Below are 19,849 nucleotides of genomic sequence, written 5' to 3'. Positions count from 1 at the left end.
GAACATTCATCCGCCACAAGGCGGGCACCCTTCAGAACGCCCTCATAATACATCTCGGGCTTGCGATGCTCCTTGCCCGGCGGTGGCCCATCCTTCACAAGCTTCTCAGCATCCAGCTTGCCCCAGTGCACCTTCGCATGGGCAAGCGCCCTACGGGCACCCTCAATGCATACGGAGCGCTTGATGACTTCGAGCCTTGGACAGGCCTCCACCAGCCGCCTAACCAGCCCGAAGTAGCTCCCAGGCATGGCCTCTCCAGGCCACAGCCGGACTATGAGGCCCTTCATGGCCTGTTCGGCCATCTTATGGAGCTCGACCAGCTGTTTCAGCTGGTCGCTTAAGGGCACCGGGTGTTCGGCCTCAGCATACTGAGACCAGAACACCTTCTCCGTCGAGCTTCCCTCCTCGGCGCGGTAGAAGGCGGCGGCATCCGACACGCTACGGGGAAAGTCTGCGAATGCTCCTGGGGAGCTCCGGATTCGGGTAAGTGACAAGTAATTCACTTTTACGTGCTTGCTTTGCATAAAGAATGCCTTACCCGCTGCTATCTTTTTTATTGCCTCAACCTCCTGGAGGGCTTTCTGGGCTTCGGCCTTGGCAGACTTAGCATCTTCAATGGCCGCCACGAGCTCAGACTCTCGCGTCTTCGAGTCAAGCTCCAAACTCTCATGTTTTTTCATGAGAGCCTGGAGCTCTTGCCGCACCTCGCCAACCTGCGTCTCATGCTTCTCCCGCTCGGTGCGCTCCGTGGCCGCCCTCTTTTCGGCCTCAGACAGCGCTTGCTTAAGTGTTGCCACCTCAGTTGTGGCCCCTACAATAGCCGCGTTAATCCTGTCACTTTTTGTAATTGCACCTTTCACATCTTACAATAAGGTATTTCTTACCTTCCTTCTCCTCGGGCTGCTGCTTGGCTAGGCCGAGCTCTTGCTCGGACCGCTCGAGGTTCTGCTTCAGCGTATCCACCTCCGCAGTCAGTGCGGCGGAGGCCAGCAGCAAAGCCTGCATACGCATATTGACTTGATTATGTTAGACTCCTACGATTATTAGATCCTCTATTCGGCTTTTCTTTCTGAACACCGAACAGAGCATCAGGGGCTACTGTCTATGTGGTAATATCTTTACATATTCTTTACTTACCTCAAAGCCTGTTAGAAGGCTGGCACAGGCTTCAGTCAGTCCGCTCTTGGCGGACCGAACCATCTGGATCACCACGCTCATAACAGTGCGGTGCTCCTCGTCGATGGAGGCGCTGTTAAGCGTCTCCAGCAAATTGTCCGGTGCCTCCGGTTGGACGGAGGTCACCGGCTCGATAGGCTTGCTCCTCTTGGAAGGAGGCTGCCTACCGGAGTTCGGAACCGTTGAAGGTTCCGGCACGGTGTCCGGCTCAAGGCCGGACTTGGAGCCCTTGGGGGTTCTATCCCCTTTACGCCTGGAGTTCGGGAGGTTGCCTTGCGGCGCCTCCAGGACCACCTCCTCCTGGCTTGGAACCTGTTGGGACGCCACCTCAGCACCGTCCGTAGGGTGGGGGGAGGAAGCCGTCGGAAGCGAATTCACATCCGACGAGTCCAGGGAGCTGCTGGACGACTCGTCGAGCCTGGCCTTGGGCGGACTGCACAATCATGTTCGACATAAGGAAAAGCTGTGCAATGTGGGAATACTATGAATCACTCTGGTATCCGTATACTTACGATTTCGCCAGGGGCTTGGCCCTGTGCGGCCACTCCTCTTCGCCGTTGTCGGCGTTGGTGGAGTAGTCCGGAGGAGGGGTCTTCCCCCTCTTGGACCCTTCGGCCTCCCCGGTTGGGGCGGCCTTCCTTTTCTTCCCTCCCCCACTGGGGGGGAGAGGTCTCTTCTTCCTCCTCCTCGTCTTCATGGGAGGAGTGCGCCTTGGAGTCATCGGATGGTGAATCCGACACCTCCTGGCGCCGGGCACTCTTTCGAGTCCCCGTGGCCTTCTTCTTGGCCTTCTTCTCCGGCACCACGTAAGGTGCCGGGACCAGCAGCTTCGCCAAGCGAGCGTCCGCTGGGCCTTCGGGCAAAGGAGCCGGACAGTTGATCTGTCCGGACGTCTCCTGCCAATCCTGTCAAAGGTAAGGGAACTTAGATCCCGCATGGAGTCAAACTATGAAAAACTAAATACCCTATAAAAGGTGAAAACAGCTTACCACACGAGCGTACACTGCATGCTGAATCCGCGATCCTCGGTAGCGGATGCGGGGGCCTCGGCGCCCTTGAAAAGCACCTTCCAGGCATCTTCGTATGTCGTGTCGAAGAGCCTGCTCAGAGTTTGGTGCCGCGCCGGGTCCAACTCCCACAGGTTGAAACCCGTTGTTGACACGGGAGGATCCGACGGATGAGCATAACCTGGACTACGTTGACAAGTTTGAGATTCCTGTCCACTAGGGTTTGGACGCATGTTTGGAGTCCAGTCAGCTCTCCTTTTTTACCCCACGACAGGCCCGTCTCTTTCCAGGAGGCGAGCCGCGTAGGGGGTCCGGATCGGAACTCGGGGGCTGCGACCCATTCAGGGTCGCGCGGCTTAGTGATGTAAAACCACCCCGACTGACACCCCTTTAGGGACTCCACGAAGGAGCCCTCGAACCATAGGACGTTGGGCATCTTGCTCACCATGGCGCCTCCGCACTCTGCTTGGGTGTCGCGCACCACCTTCGGCTTGACATTGAAAGTCTTGAGCCATAGGCCGAAATGGGGGCGGATGCGGAAGAAAGCCTCGCACACGACGATAAACGCCGAGATGTTGAGGACAAAATTCGGGGCCAGATCATGGAAATCCAGGCCATAGTAGAACATGAGCCCTCGGACAAATGGGTGGAGAGGGAAGCCCAGTCCGCGGAGGAAATGGGGGAGGAACACCACCCTCTCATGGGGCCTAGGGGTGGGGATGAGCTGCCCCTCTTCGGGAAGCTGGTGCGCAATGTCGTTAGACAAGTATCGGGCCTTCCTCAGTCTTTTGATGTGTCCCTCCGTGATGGAGGAGACCATCCACTTGCCTCCCGCTCCGGACATGGCTGGAGAAGGTTGAGGTGGGGTGTGCGTACTTGGGCGCTGGAGCTCGAGTGCGCGGAAATGGATAGGCAAAGGAGGAAGAAGGCGTGGATGAAAAGGTGGATCCTTATCCCCTTATATGGGCGGACGCGACTATGCGCCCCCACCAGCCTGGTAAAACTCGCTTATCTCCCAAGCGCCATAGTCAATGGCGCGGTTGGGTTACCCACACCCGTATTGATGAGAACCCCGGAATAAGGGGACACGATCTCTGCTTTAACAAGAAGTGCCAAGGAAACCGCCTTGCTAAACGCGCTGAGGTGGGACAATAAAACGATTCGAATAAAGACTTGGCCATGGTGTGATGTCATACTACGGAATACGTCAGCAGATTAGATTTGTGTAAATATTATTCTCTCTATGGCAATATGTGGAAACTTATTTTGCAGAGCCGGACACTACCCTTGTGTTCAAAATCTTTTATGAAGTACTTGGAGGAGGAACCCGCCTTGCAATGCCGAAGACAATCCGCGCGCCGGACTCATCGTCATTGAAGCCTGGTTCAGGGGCTACTGAGGGAGTCCTGGGTTAGGGGGTGTCTGGATGGCCGGACTATACCTTCGGCCGGACTCCTGGACTATGAAGATACAAGATTGAAGACTTCGTCCCGTGTCCGGAAGGGACTTTCCTTGGCGTGGAAGGCAAGCTTGGCGATACGGATATGTAGATCTCCTACCATTGTAACCGACTCTGTGTAACCCTAGCCCTCTCCGGTGTCTATATAAACCAGAGAGTTTTAGTCCGTAGGACGAACAACAATCATACCATAGGATAGCCTCTAGGGTTTAGCCTCTCTGATCTCATGGTAGATCTACTCTTGTACTACCCATATCATCAATATTAATCAAGCAGGACGTAGGGTTTTACCTCCATCAAGAGGGGCCGAACCTGGGTAAAACATCGTGTACCCTGCCTCATGTTACCATCCGACCTAGATGCACAGTTCGGGACCCCCTACCCGAGATCCGCCGGTTTTGACACCGACACCCGACAACGAGCCATTTCTGGCGTCGTTGCCGGGGAGGTCTACGCAAAAGTCAACATACCAAGTACCCATCACAATCCCTATCTCCCGCATTACATTATTTGCCATTTGCGTCTTGTTTTCCTCTCCCCCACTTCACCCTTGCCGTTTTATTCGCCCTCTCTCTCTCCTTCCTCCCTCTCTATTTGCCTCTTTTGCCCGTTTGCTTGTTGTTTGCTTGTGTGTTAGTTTGCTTGCTTGTCATTATGGCTAGTCTCGTATCTTCTCCGTTGTCTTCCGAGAATGAAGTTCTAAATTTTAAACAAAGGGAGAGAGAAAATCTAAAAGATGCTTGGTATAGAATTTGCAATGCTCAAAATAGATCTACCAGGAAGCAATCTACTTCACTTCTTCTCCGCAATTTTTATGTAGGTGCTAGTCCTTGGTATAGATATATCCTTGATACCATTACCGGAGAGGGAAGTCCTATTATGAGCCCGAGCTGAGATGGTCTCGTTATCCTTCCCATCCAAGCGCTTCCAGATTCGCATTGCACCAGGTATACAGCAGTGTATTCGAAATAATATATGCATGGCGTGGCCCACCTACCGACCAGCATTAATGTGACGTCTCCGCTACCCGTTTGCCGGCTTGGACGCTTCTTAACGATACAGGCCGTTACCCTACCATTCTGAACCAACGGACGCCGTCTTCATCGGCCCATTTACTCCCACTTGTTCTTGCCTGTACACATTGGCAAACTCTGGAAGTGTCAAGTGCGGTGTACACAAATAATCCGTCTGGACCCAAATCCAAATTCAGTAACTCCCAGTTCTGTAGCATGAAAAACAGTTTCACTTCACAATTGTTTTCCATGCAGACATCGCAAAAGCAAACCAAAATGCGGCAGCACAAATAATCTTCAGTAATCCACAGAATGACCTGTGCACCTCATCACCTCTCAGATTGCCCACACACAGAGATCATGAAAACAAACCACATAGCATTCCCTTGGAGAGTACATGCATAGGAGCTCAAAGGTGCAACAACAGCAGATCAATACAACACCAAAACAATACATGTGAAATGGATCATCGTCAATTACGACTCTAAAAACTGTATCTCGAATTACATAATGAACAGTTCAGATCCGCACTCACAACTTTCCCTTCTCTGCAGTCCAAATCACATTCAGCTTCCTCTGCATGTACATTCTGATGTGTCAATACGAGAATGGATTCCTATACATTTGATCCTTATGATAATGGGCCAGGTGTGCTGGCAGTAGGCTTCCTTTGTCCACCTCTTCACTATATGTTTGACTGGAATCTGATTCACACGGATAAAATCGATGGCTTACATTTCAGGAATAGGACAGTTCATTGATAAAACTGAACAAAGTTTCAAACCATATGGGGACACATTTTCATGGTACTCACCAAGCATCCGCAGACGATATCGTGCATGCAATACGTCCTCTCCACACTCAATCTGCTCTTCCAATACCTTATGCCAAAATCTTTCTCCCATGAATATATGTTGTAAAAATTGTACGCCTCTCCGAGGGAGTCGAAACTTATACCTACTGTGGTACAATCACGTTCTCTGTAGAGTTCTATGCAAAACCCCTCATGGCTTTTAGGCAGTCACGCGTGACAGGCACAGTGTCCTGCAAGGCGCTGCTGCACCTATGATTGTTCAGAAACAAAAGGCAGTCACGTGCGACGGGCATGGTGTCTTTACCCTGCAAGCCAACCGTGTTTTTTTGGGGAAGCAATAGCTTATATTACTTGACCAACAACAGCAAGTTCATGCTGTATACAATTGTTCAGAGATGCCGGGACCTAGTAGAACCGCGCACACTCCGGCAAGGAGCTAGAAGCATGTTTGGCAGTTAAATGTGCAGCTAAATTTAACTCAGGCCTTACAAAGCTGAACTGGAAAATAAGAAAAGAACCACCGAGCTCTTGGATTTCAAGGAGAATAGGTAGAACAGAAGCACGATTCTTCTTGTGGCTTTTCCATATCTCAATCAAACCCTCACAATCTATTTTCCGGTGAACATTTGTTTAATAATCTCTAATGGGTTTAAACTTTTTACTGTCGACTATACTAACAAAATCATCATTTGACAGAATAAAAACATGACTCAACCGAATAGCATTTTCATAATGTACATGAACAATACTTACTGGAACATTCGAGACTTTCATGGGGATATAAAGCTACTTTTGGTCATCCATCAAGCGAAGCCGAAAGAGAACAGAGATGGCTTCAAAAGTTCAAATCCTTGATAGAAGGTGCTCCAAGATTCTTCCTGAACTTGTTGTGGCTATCATTGGGATGCCTCTCCACCTTTAGTAAATAAAAAATATGCACATATATGCAGAGTAAGAAGATGGATTTTGTTCATCGATCTTACCTATAAAGCAATCAACATACAAAACAAAGGCAAATATAGCATGATTTTTTCTAATCGCAGGGACCAATCAGCCTACCAACACAGGCACATATCTATGAATTTTCAAAATTCATACACCACACATACTGCAAACACCAGTACATAATTTAGTAATTTCCTTACTGCAGAGATCAACCAGCCTGAAAACATAGGCTCTCGTATAGTAAAAATTATCTAAATACAGGGAGCAAACAGTCTGCAACTACCAGTACATAAATCAGAAATCTTTTCACTACAGAGAGTAATTAGCCTGCATCCGTACTTTCAGAGACTACAGGCGCCTGATTTTTGTGAATGCAGAGAACAAATCAGTGTGCAAACACAGGCACATACAGCAGGAAATTTATTAATGCAGACAGCAACCCGCACTTGCTCTAACTGCATGATATATTCAGTCATTTCTACTTCCATTTTCTAAGTCACATAATATCGGATGGAAGGCAAAGTTTCTACTTCACCAACCTTTTGTTCCACCCCGGTGCTTGGGGATTCATCTTCCCCGTCGACAGCTCCAACCTTGGTGGCGAGCTCTCCCTTCTGTTCGCCGCCGCCTCCTTTGCCAAGAAGATTTGTGCTTCGCCGATGTCCACCGCCGTTGCGCTGCCTCCCGCTCCGCCTGCAGTGCCACTTGCAGATCCGCCACGGCAGAGACATTGACAGCCACAAGAACCGGCTCCCCTACCTCCTCAAGCAGACTAAATCTGAATCTTGCAACAAATCCATCTCTGGATCAGCTAACAAGAGGGCTACAAAATGGGGGCAGCATCCCTGGAAAAAGCAAAGATCCACGCACTTGCTAATTGGTTGCACCAAAAACTCCATGGCGGCTCGCCGGCGGTGCTAGTTGCCTCCGTCCCCGGGTCTTCAGCTTCCAAATGACACACGCCGTAGCCGAGAAATATCTCGGTCCTGCCCTCAATTCGTTTCTGCTGCCGCCACTACACGGAAAGCCAATTTCCTGGTCCACGGATCAGACATGGACGCGGGTTTTGATCCACACGGCTCACCACGCGAGACCGACGGTCGTCCGCACTATCCTCAGGTCTGTCAACCCTACGCCGCAGTAATGGCCCACCACCCAGCGTTGCCGCATATGTATTTCGCTACAGCGCTCGATTTTCTGGCGAACCGCCTGCGCGCGTATAGAACTCTGGCACAGATCCACGAGCGCTAACTGACGACGTAGATAACGAGCTCATTTGAGCTCGAGCGCAATTACTCCGCGTCCGGAGGGGGAAGTCCTATTATGAGGGGAATTTCTTGGGTAGCCATACTTTTGATTCTTATAATGCTATGTTAGATTTATTTGGCTCATCACCTCTTTTGGTTAATGGAACTATGTTAACTTTGGAGCATGTTATGCAAAGACTTGAAATTATTGAAAATAAAGTTGCTACCATTGAATTAATTGAAAATCTAGACAAAAATATCAACAATCAAATTACCCAATATTGATCTAGGGTAGGAATGACTTTGAAAAATATTAAGGAAAAGGAACCCATAGTTAATGAGAAAATAAATCTAGATTCCACTAGAATCGATAAACTTGAGGGTATCATTACAAACTTGGGAACCGCTTTTTCTTCCATAAAGAATACTTCAAGTCCTCCTACTAAAATTGCCAAGCTTATTTATGTTCCTAAAAATAAGGGTGAATCATCTAGTAAGGAAACTGCGGATCTTAAATCTATAAGTATTCATCCCAATCTTTTTGCTATCATTAAGGAACCAATTTCTACAAACAAATTTCTCGATCTTGTGCCTAAGAGTTTGATAATCACTATAAAGAAAGAAATTCCTAAGGGAGATAGATGTCTCATTGAATAATTTCCTACCAAAGATGGCAATACCTAGATCTATTCTTGCTTGTTATGCCTAGCTAGGGGCGTTAAACGATAGCGCTTGTTGGGAGGCAACCCAATTTTATTTTTTGTTCCTTGCTTTTTTACTCCTATTTAGTAATAAATAATTTATTTAGCCTATGTTTTGGTTGTGTTTTTGTGTTTAATTAGTGTTTGTTCCAAGTAGAACCGTTGGGAAGACTTGGGGAAAGTCTTGTTGAACTTGCTGTAAAAAACAGAAACTTTAGCGTTCACGAGAAGTGCTGTAATTTTTATTTGGAAGTGCTATTTAGTTAATTCTTTTTGAATATGATTAATAGATAAATTCCTCACGTCCAGAAATTTATTTTAGAATTTTTGGGGTTCCAGATCTTGCGCTAGCTACAGATTACTACAGACTGTTCTGTTTTTGACAGATTCTGTTTTTCGTGTGTTGTTTGCTTATTTTGATGAATCTATGGCTAGTAAAATAGCTTATGATCCATAGAGAATTTGGAATACAGTAGGTTTAACACCAATATAAATAAAGAATGAGTTCATTACAGTACCTTGAAGTGGTCTTTTGTTTTCTTTCGCTAACGGAGCTCGCGAGATTTTCTACTTTAAGTTTTGTGTTGTGAAGTTTTCATGTTTTGGGTAAAGATTTCATGGATTATGGAACAAGGAGTGGCAAGAGCCTAAGCTTGGGGATGCCCATGGCACCCCCAAGATAATCTAAGTACACCTAAAATCCAAAGCTTGGGGATGCCCCGGAAGGCATCCCCTCTTTCGTCTACTTCTATCGGTAACCTTACTTGGAGCTATATCTTTATTCACCACATGATATGTGTTTTGCTTAGAGCATCTTTTATGATTTGAGTCTTTGCCTGTTAGTCTACCACAATCATCCTTGCTGTACACACCTTTTGAGAGAGCCATACATGATTTGGAATTTGATAGAATACTCTATGTGCTTCACTTATATATTTTGAGCTTTATAGTTTTGCTCTATGTGCTTCACTTATATCTTTTGAGCTTTATAGTTTTGCTCTAGTGCTTCACTTATATATTTTAGATCACGGTGGTGGATTTGTTTTATAGAAACTATTGGTATCTCATGCTTCACTTAGATTATTTTGAGAGTCTTAATAGCATGGTAATTTGCTTAAAATCCTAATATGCTTGGTATGCAAGATTAATAATAAAACTTTCTTATGAGTGTGTTGAATACTAAGAAAAGTTTGATGCTTGATGATTGTTTTGAGATATGGAGGTGATAATATCAAAGTCATGCTAGTTGATTAGTTGTGAAATTGAGAAATACTTGTGTTGAGGTTTGCAAGTGTCGTAGCATGCACGTATGGTAAATGTTATGCAACAAATTTGAAACATGAGGTGTTATTTGATTGTCTTACTTATGAGTGGCGGTCGGGGATGAGCGATGGTCTTTTCCTACCAATCTATCCCCCTAGGAGCATGCGCGTGGTGCCGAGGTTTTTGATGACTTGTAGATTTTTGCAATAAGTATGTGAGTTCTTTATGACTAATGTTGAATCCATGGATTATACGCACTCTCACCCTTCCATCCTTGCTAGCCTCTTCGGTACCGTGCATTGCCCTTTCTCACATTGAGAGTTGGCACAAACTTCGCTGGTGCATCGAAACCCCGTGATATGATAAACTCTTTCACACATAAACCTCCTTATATCTTCCTCAAAACAGCCACCATACATATTATGGCATTTCCATAGCCATTCCGAGATATATTGCCATGCAACTTTCCACTATTCCATTCATCATGACACATTCATCATTGTCATATTGCTTAGCATGATCATGTAGTTGACATAGTATTTGTGGCAAAGCCACCATTCATAATTCTTTCATACATGTCACTCTTGGTTCATTGCATATCCCGGTACACCGCCGGAGGCATTCATATAGAGTCATCTTTGTTCTAGTATCGAGTTGTAATCATTGAGTTGTAAATAAATAGAAGTGTGATGATCATCATTATTAGAGCATTGTCCCAAGTGAGGAATAAAAAAAGGGGGGGAAGGACATAAAAAAAGAGAAGGCCCAAAAAAAAGAGAAAGGCCATAAAAAAAGAGAGAAGGCCCAAAAAAATGAGAGAAAAAGAGAGAAGGGACAATGTTACTATCCTTTTACCACACCCGTGCTTCAAAGTAGCACCATGATCTTCATAGTAGAGAGTCTCTCATGTTATCACTTTCATATACTAGTGGGAATTTTTCATTATAGAACTTGGCTTGTATATTCCAACAATGGGCCTCCTCAAGTGCCCTAGGTCTTCGTGAGCAAGCAAGTTGGATGCACACCCACTAGTTTCTTTTGTTGAGCTTTCATACATTTATAGCTCTAGTGCATCCGTTGCATGGCAATCCCTACTCCTTGCATTAACATCAATCGGTGGGCATCTCCATAGCCCATTGATTAGCCTCGTTGATGTGAGACTTTCTCCTTTTTGTCTTCTCCATATAACCCCCCCTCATTATATTCTATTCCACCCATAGTGCTATGTCCATTGCTCGCGCTCATATATTGCGTGAAAGTTTATAGGTTTGAGATTACTAAAGTATGAAACAATTGCTTGGCTTGTCATCGGGGTTGTGCATGATGAGAGCATTCTTGTGTGATGAAAATGAAACATGACTAAACTATATGATTTTGTAGGGATGAACTTTCTTTGGCCATGTTATTTTGAGAAGACATAATTGCTTAGTTAGTATGCTTGAAGTTTTTTCATTTTTATGTCAATATGAACTTTTGTCTTGAATCTTTCGGATATGAATATTCATACCACAATTAAGAAGAATTACATTAGAATTATGCCAAGTAGCACTCCGCATCAAAAATTCTTTTTTTATCATTTACCTACTCGAGGACGAGCAGGAATTAAGCTTGGGGATGCTTGATACGTCTCCAATGTATCTATAATTTTTGATCGCTCCATGCTATATTATCTACTGTTTTGGACATTATTGGGCTTTATTATCCACTTTTATATTATTTTTGGGACTAACCTATTAACCGGAGGCCCAGCCCAGAATTGCTGTTTTTTGCCTATTTCAGTGTTTCGGAGAAACAGAATATCAAACGGAGTCCAAACGGAATGAAACCTTCGGAAACGTGATTTTCTCATCAGATAAAATCCAGGAGACTTGGACTCTCTGTCAAGAAAGCCACGAGGCGGTCACGAGGATGGAGGGCGCCCCCCTAGGGTGCGCCCCTGCCTCGTGGGCCCCTCGAAGCTCCACCAATGTACTCCTTCCTCCTATATATACCTACGTACCCCCAAACGATCGGGGACGGAGCCAAAAACCTAATTCCACCGCCGCAACTTTTTGTATCCACGAGATCCCATCTTGGGGCCTGTTCCGGAGCTCCGCCGAAGGGGGCATCGATCACGGAGGGCTTCTACATCATCATCCAAGCCCCTCTGATGAAGTGTTAGTAGTTTACTTCAGACCTACGGGTCCATAGTTAGTAGCTAGATGGCTTGTTCTCTCTTTTTGGATCTCAATACAATGTTCTCCTCCTCTCTCGTGGAGATCTATTCGATGTAATCTTCTTTTTGCGGTGTGTTTGTTGAGATCGATGAATTGTGGGTTTATGATCAAGTCTATCTATGAATAATATTTGAATCTTCTCTGAATTCTTTTATGTATGATTGGTTATCTTTGCAAGTCTCTTTGAATTATCAGTTTGGTTTGGCCTACTAGATTGGTTGTTCTTGCCATGCGAGAAGTGCTTAGCTTTGGGTTCGATCTTGCGGTGTCCTTTCCCAGTGACAGAAGGGGCAACAAGGCACGTATTGTATTGTTGCCATCGAGGATAACAAGATGGGGTTTTTATCATATTGCATGAAACTATCCCTCTACATCATGTCATCTTGCTTAAGGTATTACTCTGTTTTTAACTTAATACTCTAGATGCATGCTGGATAGGGGTCGATGAGTGGAGTAATAGTAGTCGATGCAGGCAGGAGTCGGTCTACTTGTCTGGGACGTGATGCCTATATACATGATCATACCTAGATATTCTCATAACTATGCTCAATTCTGTCAATTTCTCAACAGTAATTTGTTCACCCACCGTAGAATACTTATGCTCTTGAGAGAAGCCACTAGTGAAACCTATGGCCCCCGGGTCTCTTTCTCATCATATCAATCTCCATCACTTTATTATTGCTTTGCTTTTACTTTGCCTTTTACTTTTTACTTTGCATCTCTATACCAAAAATACCAAAAATATTATTTATCATCTCTATCAGATCTCACTTTCATAAGTGACTGTGAAGGGATTGACAACCCCTAAGCGCGTTGGTTGTGTTGAGCTATTGTTTTTGTGTAGGTACGAGGGACTCGCGCGTAGCCTCCTACTAGATTGATACCTTGGTTCTCAAAAACCGAGGGAAATACTTACGCTACTTTGCTGCATCATCCTCTCCTCTTCGGGGAAATCCAACGCAATGCTCAAGAGGTAGCAGCTGTTTACGTTGTGTTTCTTGGTTCTCCTACTGGTTCGATACCTTGGTTTCATAACTGAGGGAAATACTCTACCGTCGCTGTGCTACATCATCCCTCCCTCTCCGGGGAAATACCGACGTAGTTCCAGCTGCCATCAAGGAGAATTTCTGGCGCCATTGCCAGGGAGGATCTTCAACATATACCAGGTTCCTAATGAAAAATCTCATCTACTTGCAATTTACATTATTTGGCATTTGCCTCTCGTTTTCCTCTCCCCCACTTCACAAAAAATGTTGTTTTATTCGCCTCTCTTTTTCTGTTCGCCGTTTTCTAGCCGGGTCTATTTTTTAGTGCAATCTTGTTGTGTGGTCATCATGACTCAAGAGAACACCAAGTTATGTGATTTCTCAAATACCAACAACAATGATTTTATTGGCACTCCGCTTGCTCCTCCCACCACTAGTGCAGAGACTTGTGATATTAATACTGCTTTGCTGAATCTTGTTATGAAAGACCAATTTTCCGGTAGTCCTAATGAGGATGTCGCATCCCATCTTAATACCTTCATGGAATTATGCAATATGCAAAAGTAAAAGCATGTGGTCAATGATGTGGTCAAGATGAAATTATTTCCGTTCTCTTTGTGTGATTATGCAAAAATTTGGTTCTCTTCTTTGCCTCGCAATAGTATCGATTCTTGGAATAAGTGCAAAGATGCTTTTATCACTAAGTATTTTCCTCCCGCAAAAATTATTTCCCTTAGAACCCATATCATGAATTTCAAGCAACTTGAACATGAGCATGTCGCGCAATCTTGGGAAAGGATGAAAATGATGCTGAGGAATTTCCCAACTCATGGGTTAAATCTTTGGATGATCATACAAAAAATTTATGCGGGATTGAATTATTTTTCTTGTAATCTTTTAGATTCCGCCGCAGGTGGTACTTTTATGGAAATTACTTTGGGTGAAGCCACTAAATTGCTTGATAATATTATGAAAAATTATTCTCAATGGCATACCGAAAGAGCTCCAACTAGTAAAAAAGTCAATTCGGTTGAAGAAATTTCTTCTTTGAGTGATAAATTTGATGCTCTTATGAAATTGATTGCTAGTAAAACTGCTCCTATTGATTTTAATTATATGCCTTTGTCTACTTTGATTGAGCAAAATAGTGATGCCATTGATGTGAATTTTATCTCTAGAAATAATTTCAACAACAATGCTTATAGAGGCCATTTTAATCCTAGGCCTTTTCCTAGTAATTCCTCTAATAATTATGGTAATTCCTATGGAAATCAATCTTATAATAATAATAGGAACACCTCTGATCTTGAGAATAATATTAAAGAATTTATCAACACACAAAAAGTTTTCAACACTTCCATAGAATAAAAGTTGAACAAGATTGATGATTTGTCTAGAAGTGTTGATAGAATTGCTCATGATGTGGAAAATCTCAAGATAAATTTTTTTGTGCCTAAAGTAGATGAATTAATTAAAACTCTTTATGTTTCTATGGATGAAAGTAAGAAAAGAACTGCTATGCTTAGAGCTAAAAGAGAATTTTTTGAAAAGCCTTTTTCTAGTGATTATTCTTGCAAAGATGATGAATATCTTAAAATGATTGATGCTTCTTCTATTGATTCCTTGTTTAGTAAAGTTAAGAATGATGAAAAAGGGACTGGAGAAGAGTCAACTTTAGGCAGAAGGCGTCCCAATATTTCAGAGGGTGAAAATCTTGTTGAGAAAATTGATGAAAGTGGGTTTGGAGAGGTCAAAACTTAAGCTAGTGATGCACCCACTATTTTGGATTACAAAGACTTTCATTATGATAGTTTCTCTTTGATTGATTGTATTTCTTTGTTGCAATCCATGATAAATTCACCCCATGCTTATTAACAAAATAAAGCTTTTACTAAACATATTGTTGATGCTATGATGAGAGCTTTGTAAGAAAAGTTGGAATTAGAAGTTTCAATTCCTAGAAAATTGTATGATGAGTGGGAACCTACTATCAAAGTCAAGATTAAAAATTATGAATGTTTTGCTTTTGTGTGACTTGGGTGCTAGTGTTTCCACAATTCTGAAATCATTATGTGATGTGCTTGGTCTTACCAATCTTGAAGAATGTTCCTCGAATTTGCACTTGGCGGATTCCACTATCAAAAAGCCTATGGGAAGGATTAATGATGTTCTTATTCTTGCAAATAGGAATTATGTGCCCATAGATTTTATTGTTCTTGATATTGATTGCAATCCGTCTTGTCCAATTATTCTTGGTAGACCGTTTGTAAGCACTATCGGTGTCGTGATTGATATGAAAGAAGGCAATATTAAGTTCCAATTTCCTTTGAGGAAGGGTATGGAAAACTTTCCTAGAACTAGAATTAAGCCAACTTATGAATCAATCATGAGGGAATCTTATGAATCTCGAACCAAAGATGACAAACTTAGATCATTGCTTTATGCCTAGCTAAGGGCATAAAACTATAGCGCTTGTTGAGAGGCAACCCAATGAATAAAATTTATTTTTGCTTCCTGCTCTTGAGTGTTAACACAATTAATCTACTGTTATGATTTTGTTTTTTATGATTTAATTAGTGTTTGTGCCAAATAAAGCCTTTAGGATCTTCTTGGGCAATAATTGTTTGATCTTACTAAAAAACAGAAAGTTTATGCTCACGAAATTAATTTTCATTTTTTATCAGAGTGCGATAAAATACCCATTCCACTTGAAGTAGATCATTATACAAATTTCTCAGGTCATCCTAATTTTTCAGAGTTTTTGGAGTTACATAAGTATTCTAAATAGTCAGATTGCTACAGATTGTTCTGTTTTGACAGATTCTGTTTTCTTTGTGTTGTGTGCTTATTTTGATGGCTCTACGATTTTCTTTGTCGAGTTTTTTCCATAGAAAAGTTGGAATACAGTAGATATAATACAAAAATAAAATATGGATTGGCTCGATACATCACTTATAGTAGTGATTGATTATTCTTATACTAACGGATCTCACGAAAGCTTTGTTGAGTTTTGTGTGATTGAAGTTTTCAAGTTTTGGGTTATCTTACGATGGATGAAAGGAGGATGTAAGAGCCTAAGTTTGGGGATGCCCTGGCATCCCAAGCTATTATCCAAGAATGAACAACCAACTAAGCTTGGGGATGCCCCCGAGTGGTATCCCCACTTTCTTCCAACAACTATCGGTATTTTACTCGAGACTATATTTTTTATTTGTCACATGATATGTGTTTTGCTTGGAGCGTCTTGTATGATATGTGTCTTTGCTTGTTTTATTTTGTGTTTTAAGTTATCAATCCTTGCTGGACACACCTATTTGAGAGAGCCAAAATTATTTCATGACTTGTTAGAATTACTCTCTATGCTTCACTTAAATCTTTTCTAAGCTAGGACTTGCTCTAGTGCTTCACTTATATCTTTTTGAGCACGCTGTGCTTTGTTATTTTTGAAGAAATGCTCTCTTGCTTCACTTAGATTTATTTGAGAGTTAGTAAAATTTTGAAGAAATTCTCTCTTGCTTCACTTAAATTATTTTGAGAGAAAGAAATTTTGTTATGCTCATGATCTTCACTTATATTTGGTTGAGCTTATGAAAAGCAACTCATGAAAATTAGTCCCAAAGTGATATATATCCAAGAAGGATAAAGTAAAGAAAATGTCATGAAGATCATTGGACAAAATAAACTTGATTCTTAGTAATAGTTTTGAGATTATGATGATGTGATATGTGAATTATGTTGATGAGTAATTGTGCTCTAGTAAGAATACAGTGTTAAGGTTTGTGATCCCCTATGCAAGTACGAAAGTCAATAATCATGCAATGAAAATTATATCCTACTTGTGGTGCATTATTCGATGTTAATTATGCTTAATTCTTTCTTATGAGACTATTCGTTTCTTGGTTGGTCGCTTCCCAATCTTTTGCTAGCCTTCATTTTGCACTAAGTATGACCTGTACTTGTGCATCCAAAATCCTTTAAACCAGTTTTGCCACATGAGTCCACTATATCTACCTATATGCGGTATTCTTTTGCCGTTCTAAGCGAATTTGCATGTGCCATCTCTAATTTTCAAAATACACTTCTCTTTTGTGTGTTTGTTTCGCTCGCGGAGCGGTGAGGGGTGGCTAATATTTTCCATGTGAAAGGATCGATATAGTTGACTAGAGGGGGGGTTGAATAGGCAACTAACAATTTTTAACTTTTCTTTATCAATTTAAACTTTGCATCAAAGTAGGTTGTCTAGATATGCAACTAGGTGAGCAACCTATATGATGCAACAACAATAAGTACACAAGCAAGCAAGGGATGTGACACAAGATAAGCTTGCACAAGTAAAGGGACGAGATAACCAAGAGTGGAGCCGGTGAAGACGAGGATGTGTTACCGAAGTTCCTTCCCTTTGAGAGGAAGTACGTCTCCGTTGGAGCGGTGTAGAGGCACAATGCTCCCCAAGAAGCCACTAGGGCCACCGTATTCTCCTCACGCCCTCACACAATGCGAGATGCTGTGATTCCACTATTGGAGCCCTTGAAGGCGGCGACCGAACCTTTACAAACAAGGTTGGGGCAATCTCCACGACTTAATTGGAGGCTCCCAACAACACCACGAAGCTTCACCACAATGGAGTATGGCTCCGCGATGACCTCAACCGTCTAGGGTGCTCAAACACCCAAGAGTAACAAGATCCGCGAGGGATTATTGGGGAAATCAAATTTCTCTTGGTGGATGTGTAGATCGGGGCCTTCTCGACCAATCCCTAGGAAATCAACAAGTGTGATTGGCTAGGGAGAGAGATCGGGCGAAAATGGAGCTTAGAGCAACAATGGAGCTTGGGTGGAAGAGGTAAGCCAACTCGGAGAAGAAGACTCCCCTTTTATAGTGGAAGAACAAATCCAACTGTTATCCACCAACTCAGCCTGCGAAGCACGGTACTACCACGCTGGAGACGCGGTACTACCGCCAGGGCCCGTGGTACTACCGCCAGGGCCCGTGGTACTACCGCAAGGCACTGCTGAAAGAACATGCGGTGCCCCCATGTTTGGTTTTGGTAATTGAGGACAATCTCTATGGACTAATGGTCTCCTTGAGTTATATTTGAAGGTTTTGTCCATAGGATTTTCTTTGATTACATCTGTTGGTTTCAAGGAGAGTTTGTGTCGACCAAGGTGTTATTCAAGGAATTACCTAAAGATTGGTCTTGTGAGAGGTTGATTAAGACTAAGTCAAAGAGTGGATCAAGTTGATCAACTCACAAAAGCGTAGAAGATGTACCGAGAGGGATCAAGTGATCCCATGGTATGGTAAGCATTTTCAATTATGCTTTGTGTACTAACCCATGGTCTTCGTGAGAGTTCTTTGTGGGGTTAGGTTGCGGTGTGCAAGTTCAAGTGGAGCATCATGAAGAGATCAAATGCTTGAAGCTTGCCGTCCATTGTGGTAACAATGGATTTGTGAAGATGTGTGGAAGAGTGGCTCGCCCATAGTGGAGTATGGGGGAGCAATCAACTAGTCTTCATCGAGCCAACGCAATCAAGAAAGGTGGTCCAACTTGAGGGAGTCAAGATCGTCATCATCTAGCTTAAGTGGACCATGTGCAAGGCAAAGGTTTTCCCTTGATAGGTTTTCTATTTTTCCGGTCTCATGGTGGTAGTTGGGAGATCGGGTTATAGGATCGATTGTCGTACTATCAAGGGGGGATCTTGATGAGTAGCTTGATCGTATCGTCTATAGAGAGCTGAAACCATTGCATCCTTGCATCATCTTTCTTGGTTCTTGTTTGGTTCTCTTTGTGAGTTTTGGAGCTTATGGTCATTGATGACCCACAAGTGTAGGGGATCTATCGTAGCCTTTTCGATAAGTAAGAGTGTCGAACCCAATGAGGAGCAGAAGGAAATGATAAGTAGTTTTTAGTAAGGTATTCTCTACAAGCACTGAAATTATCGAGAACAGATAGTTTTATGATAAGGTAATTTGTAACGAGTAGCAAGTAATAAATGTAAATAAGGTGCAACAAGATGGCCCAATCCTTTTTGTAGCAAAGGACAAGCCTGGACAAACTCTTATATGAAGGAAAGTGCTCCCGAGGACACATGGGAATTATCGTCAAGCTAGTTTTCATCACGTTCATATGATCCGCGTTCGGTACTTTGATAATTTGATATGTGGGTGTGCTACGTCTTGAGCTTGCGTTGGTTTTCCCCGAAGAGGAAGGGATGATGCAGCAAAGTAGCGTAAGTATTTCCCTCAGTTTTTGAGAACCAAGGTATCAATCCAGTAGGAGGCCATGCTCAAGTCCCTCGTACCTGCACAAAGCGATAGCTACTCGCAACCAACACGATTAGGGGTTGTCAATCCCTTCACGATCACTTACGAGAGTGAGATCTGATAGATATAATATTTTTGGTATTTTTGGTATAAAGATGCAAAGTAAAAAGTAAAAGCAAAGTGTCATGGAATTGTCACGGCAGATGTCCTAGGGTGAGGACTTAGTCATGAGTCCAATGCATCTACGTGGTAGCTTGAGAGGGGTTGAGCGGAATCGAGAAACGCAACACAAGACAGGGATTTAGACAGCTTCGGGCCCCGGGAAACATCATCCGGTAACAACCCTACATGCTGTTTGAGGCTAGGTCTCATTATCATCACGAGGGAGTCGTCGTAAACCGGCTCTCCTCTTTGTGTCTAGCCCTAAAATTCTTTCTTCTTGCTTGTCCCCTCTTTGGGGAGCCCTGCCCCTCCTTATATAAGTTAAAGGGGCAGGTTACATGTAGAGTCCATCTCGGACTAAGACTTAAACTATTTTGACTTCCCTTCCTGAGCTTCTTAACTTCTGCCGGTTTAACATTGTCTGTCGGTTTAACATTGTTTGCCGGTTTAACATTGTCTGCCGGTTTAACATTGTATGCCGGTTTAACATTGTCTGCCGGGTTATGATTGACTTAACACCTGCCAGTGCTACCATCTGTCTTAACTCTGCCGGTTTAACACTCGCCGGTTTACCAAGTCCCAGCCGGTTTACAACT

The 19,849-nt window shown here is 43.4% G+C and overlaps 1 long non-coding RNA gene across 2 annotated transcripts; it reads right to left on the bottom strand.

Annotated features, from left to right (window-relative positions):
* Positions 1-4,953: 4,953 nt before the first annotated feature.
* LOC125533801 (uncharacterized) lies at positions 4,954-7,531 on the bottom strand. 2 transcript variants are annotated; one of them, XR_007294362.2, is made up of 3 exons: positions 6,954-7,531; positions 5,470-6,385; positions 4,954-5,359 (listed from the first exon to the last, which is right to left on the bottom strand). It is a non-coding gene; the product is annotated as an uncharacterized LOC125533801 (long non-coding RNA). The 2 variants fall into 2 exon arrangements; XR_015615190.1 differs by having other exon boundaries at positions 4,954-6,077; positions 6,223-6,385; positions 6,954-7,482.
* Positions 7,532-19,849: the final 12,318 nt, after the last annotated feature.

The sequence above is a fragment of the Triticum urartu genome, chromosome 2A (genome assembly GCF_056163025.1).
Source record: "Triticum urartu cultivar PI428250 chromosome 2A, HENAU_Tu73, whole genome shotgun sequence".
Classification (NCBI taxonomy): Eukaryota; Viridiplantae; Streptophyta; class Magnoliopsida; order Poales; family Poaceae; genus Triticum; species Triticum urartu.
The sequence above is the reverse complement of the archived record's forward strand: the minus strand, read 5'-3'. Positions and strand labels throughout refer to the sequence as shown.